At 46.8% G+C, this 5,287-nt stretch overlaps 1 long non-coding RNA gene across 1 annotated transcript; it reads left to right on the top strand.

Moving 5' to 3' along the window:
• Window positions 1–1,074: 1,074 nt before the first annotated feature.
• LOC102405033 lies at window positions 1,075–4,517 on the top strand. The gene is made up of 2 exons (XR_326699.4): window positions 1,075–1,213; window positions 3,386–4,517. It is a non-coding gene; the product is annotated as an uncharacterized LOC102405033 (long non-coding RNA).
• The last annotated feature ends 770 nt before the right edge of the window (window positions 4,518–5,287 follow it).

The raw sequence follows: 5,287 nt of genomic DNA, 5'->3' as shown, positions 1-5,287 counted from the left end.
TACAGCAGAAGCTAACACAATATTGCAAAGCAGCTATACTCCAATAAAAAAGTTTTTAATGAAAAAAATTAAAATTAATTAAAAAATTAAATCAACCTCCCTGGGCTGTCGGAAAGCTCACATTGATATGGTACAGGTATAAAACCCCCAGCACAGGGCCTCCCACAGTGAATGTGCTATAAGGGTTAGGAGTGATTGTTGTTGTGTTTCTGAGATGCATTCTTTTGCATATTTTAATCATTCATAGCCTGGGTCAGGAAGATCCCCTGGAGGAGGAAATGGCAACCTGCTCCAGTATTCTTGCCTGGGAAATCCCATGGACTGTGGAGCCTGGCGGGCTACAGTCCAGCGGGTGGCAAAGAGAAGGACACAACTGAGCAACTGAGCACACACACAATCATTCACACATTTGGCTGCAACCTACAATCACTGTGTACATTTAAAATCTGATCTGACCCCCTTCACTCCCTCAAAGATGTTCTTCAATAGTTCGTGTGACTTTAAAAAGATCGGATACCTTCCTGTTCAAGATGTGGAAATGAAGATCATGTTGGGAGAGATCAAGGACTTAAGACCCAGTTGGGGAGACGAGTGTCCAGGAAGAAGCCGGGGCTTTCCCTGCTCTGAGATCTGTCCTGTTCAGAGTCTCAACAGTCACTCAGATGAAGTTCATGCTTGTGAAATCTGCAAGTGATCCCAAGGGGGAGGGGAGCTCTGGGGCGGGTGTGTGAACCTCCAGGGTTCAATGTCAGTGGTCAGAAAGGAACAGCAACTGTGAGTTCTGGCACTCAACTTCCTTAGGTCAGTTCCAAAAGTCAAGCGTGACGTCACTAGGAGAGTGCAATTAAAACAGCGGCAATGTGGAGCGTCCACGAGGCTGTGAAATCCCGGCAAGACTCATGTGACTGCTTCTGGGAGTACACATTGGTACAATCAGCTCAGGAGACTGTTTGGCAATAAACACAGGCCCACCTCTGACCCACATCCCCACTCATGGCAATGACCCCAGGTTAATGAGTGCATGTGTGCGGTGAGCACACCGAGACAGTTCCAGTTCCCCACAGCAGCCCTGCCTATAATGCCAACAGCTGAAAACAACCAAAATGAACAAGAGAATCAACATGAGAACCGCGGTGTGTTACAACTGCTACAGAGCAATGAAAAGGAACAAACCACGATTACACCAATGAGGATGAGGCTCCCAGACTTAATGGTGAGTGAAAAGGTCAGACACAAAAGAGTGTGACTGTAGGATCCTGTTTATATGATGTCTGAAAACAAGTGAAGCATATCCTCAGAGGAAGAAGGTAGAATGACCGCTACCACTGCAAGAGAGTGGGGTGGGTGGTAACCGGGATGGGACTGAAGGGAACTTTCTGGACTGGTGGGTGGTGGTTACATGAATGTGCATGCTCAGTCTTTAAGTCGAGTCCAACTCTTTGCAACCCCTTGGACTAGAGCCCACCAAGCTCTTCTGTCCACGGAATTTCCCAGGCAAGAATACTAGAGTGGGTTGCCATGCCTGGGTTGCCGTGCCCTCCTCCAGGGGATCATCTCAGATCAGGGGTTGAACTCCCGTCTCCTACAGATTCTTTACCACTGGGCCACTGGGGAAGCAGTGTTTACATAGGTGTACACAACATAAAAGGTCATTCAGCTATAGACTTTGGATCTGTGCACTTTGCTCTAGATATATGTTCTATCATAACAGACAAAAAGTTAAGTGTGGAGAGCCAGCAGATAGATGTAGGGCAGGTAGCTGGGTAGGATCTGTGAACCAGAACTCCCAAGGAAGTGTAGACCATGCCTGTCAGTGCCTTCCCCTGGGTGCAGCTGGAAACTCTTCTTACTCTGTCCTGCAATAGGAGGCAGACCTCCTACTGCAACATGCAGATCTGCAGGACATTACAGGACTGGGGACCACCCATGGGAGCAGGGCCCACTCCATGGGGTGTGAAGGAGTGCAGTTAGAAGGAATTTTTGAACTCTGCAGTCATCCCCTTGACACTCTTACTAAGTTTTGAACCAGGGGCCCTACATTTTTAGTTTGCACTGGACTCCACAAATTATGTAACACATCTTGAACGGGAAGCTGTTATGTGTATCTGGGTCCTTGATTTCTGAAGGGCTGTTCCATGGAAAGAGAAGCACACATTTGGTGTCAGGAGTATGAAGTTAAGGAAGTTATAGAGCAACTGAGACTCGGCTTGATGTAAGGAAGAACTTCCTGCCAGTGCCAGTGCCTCCTAAAGAAAGATCAGCAGCCTGTTTGATGAACACTGACTGAGTGCCAAGCATCTTCCCTGCATCATCTGACTCTTCACAATAACCCTGTGATCAGGGACTATTGTTATCCCCATTTTGCAGAAGAGGAAACAGAAGCAGGTTGTTATGGTTGAGCAACACTCAATGGTTGGCAGTGAAGCTGGGATTCAAATCCAGGGTTAACTAAGCCAGTGCTGGCATTCACTGCCAGAGTTTTCAGAAATTCCAGCTGAGGGCTGCACAACTGAGGGCCTTTCAGCTTTGGGAGGTGCAGAACTTCAGGGCTCAAGGTGGAAATTCCCACCTGAGTGCCAGCCCAAGGAGACTGGTCTTCAGGTGCTGGGCCTCATCTGGGGCCTGCCTTCATGGTTAAAAAAGGGGCTACAGACTCAGATACTGGTAGGGACATGTTAATAAAGGCAGATACGTGTGATACAATAGAGAGGGGTGGACACCATGGCAATTTAGAAAATTTTAGAAAAATTGTAACAAACATTAGGCAGGCAAAACCTAAAGCACTTCTGCAGGCTGCCCACAGGTCACCATTTAGTGATTGCTGGTTTAGACTACCAGCCCCATGAGGGTCTGTCATCAATGTACCCATGGCCCAGCCCAGCACAGGGCCTGACATGCCCCAAAGGCAGCCTCTCTGTTCACCCCTCTCTGACCTCTGCCACACAGCAAAGCTGGGCTATTCTGCACAGGGCAGGATGCCAGCTCACCTGGCTATGCCACGCACACCTGATTCCTACTTCCTCCCTTTTCTCTGGATTCCCAGGAGCACAGGGATGATTTATGAGAATTTTCTTAGGAAAGAAAGACAAGTACTGGATAAATATTGGGATGGCACAGTGGTTAAGATCAGGGCCTCTTGAATCTAACCCTATCACCACCTAGCTATAGGATCTTAGAAAATACCTGGCCTCCCATTGCTTTGGTTTTCCATATCTGTAGAATGGGAATAATAATAGTACTTAACCTACTTCTTTTATGACTATTAAGTTACATAAGACATGTAATTTTGCAACCATTAAATGAATAATACACAGCTAGTGCCCAGAACGCATTTAATAGTCATTTAATCAATGATAAAATCAATTGTTCTTTATTCCACAAATAGCTACCATTTGTCAAACCGACTACGTGGCAAGCACTGTGCTAAAAACTGGTCTCTGAAGTATTATTCCACAAGTACAGACTGAACATGAACGTGGGGCGAACCCTTCACAAGACACAGGGTATCTCCTCATCACTCACTGTCCCGTGAAGCTCACATCTTCTTAGAGGAACAGAGTAAGAGCTATGGAGAAGAGCAGCATGGAGGTAGCGATAAACCACTTGCCGGAAATTACACAGAAGCGTGGATTCTTTGGGTGTCTCTCATGGGCCCTGCCTGGCAACACGGTAGATGGTAGCAAACATCAGTCCAGTGAACGAATACCACTGGATACTCACAAGATCCTATAAGGTACCTGCTGATACAAACAGCTGCGGTGAGGCTGAGCACCAGGCCCACGTCGCAGGAGGCACGGAGGGTGGCACCCATGCACACCCTCCAGGGTAGAGCGCTCTCTCCCCTAAGGCTCAGTCGCTGCCACCGCCCTTCCCTTGTGCCACCACGTGGATTTAAAACCCACGCGGCCACCCGGCTCCTGCCCCTCTTCCGCCATTGGGCAAGGCCGCCCGCACTTGTGTCCAATCGAATAGGGGCTCCCAGAATGCAAACTTGGGATTGGCTCGTCCGCTGTGTCATTTCGTGCTGCTCCTGACGTCAGCGGTGTCTGGCACCCCCGCCTCTTCCGCGTCTTAACTGGAGTTAAAGGAGCCGCACGGGAGAAGACGTGCATGTTGCTTCAGAGGCACTTTCAAGTAACCTTTAAATGTTTTTTTAAAAAATAACGTTAATTGTAAAAAATACAGCAAACCATATAAGAGAAATGTTAATTTCACTTAATCCATTACATAAAACTAGCTGCTGTTAACATTTTGGCATGTATCATTTAGTCTTTTTTTCTAATAATATAATTTTATTTGTACAAAACTGGGATCAGTTCTGAAGCCCATTTTAAAATTTACTTTAAAAGAAGTCCAAGAAGGGCTTCTTTCTATATTGTCAAATAATCTTTGAAAGCATGTTTTAAACAGTTGTGTTATATTTGGTCTTCATGATTCAACCAATCCCTTATATTTTTTTCTTAATTTCATTGAATTTTGCTTTTCCAAATGAAAATAAATAGGATCAAGTTCTCTGATTATTTCCTTAAAATATGTTGTAGAAATGGAATCAGAGGGTGAGGACATTCATCCTTTAAGGCCTGATGCATATTGCAAAATTGTCTTGCGTACATTCATTCAGCAGGTATGTACTGAGCCATTATACCTGCCAGTTCCTGCTGTGGATACAGCAAAGAACAAGACATACGTAACCCATACCTCTTTCAAAAGTACTGTGCCAGTTTCATCACCTCTGAAGCCAGCATTGTGTTCCTAAGCCCAGGGCTCCCTGTGCAGAGGGGAAGAGGTTCTGTCTCCAGCTCCAGCACAGGGTCTGCAAATGGAAGGCTTAGAGCGTTTTCTGGGTGCCACATCCTTGGGTGGTGGGGGCCTGTTGGGGTATAATGATGCCCCATTCCTCTGGATTCCAACGGTTCCTGCCTGGTGTTCTGGAGGTCTTGGGGACCTCTGAGTGTCCCTTCCTGGGACCAAACATGGAGGACGTGCAGGGACAGTCCAGCGAGAGACACTGAACAAAGCAACTCACAAAGTCATTTTAAAATTACAATTTGGGTTAACTTCTCCAAAGGGAAGGAGGGTATTCTAGGGTTCACTGGGGTTTTGTATGGAACAGGGAGTTCCTGCAGCACAGAGTATGAAGTAATAACAACAATTAACTTTGGGGGACTTCCCTGGCAGTCCAGGGGTTAAGACTGCCTTCCAATGCAAGGGGTATGGGTATGATCCCTGGTTGGGGAGCTAAGATCCCACATGCCTCATGGCCAACCCCCCACCCCCCAAATCATAG

The sequence above is a fragment of the Bubalus bubalis genome, chromosome 14, assembly GCF_019923935.1.
Source record: "Bubalus bubalis isolate 160015118507 breed Murrah chromosome 14, NDDB_SH_1, whole genome shotgun sequence".
In the NCBI taxonomy this organism is placed as follows: domain Eukaryota; kingdom Metazoa; phylum Chordata; class Mammalia; order Artiodactyla; family Bovidae; genus Bubalus; species Bubalus bubalis.
The sequence above is the reverse complement of the archived record's forward strand: the minus strand, read 5'-3'. Positions and strand labels throughout refer to the sequence as shown.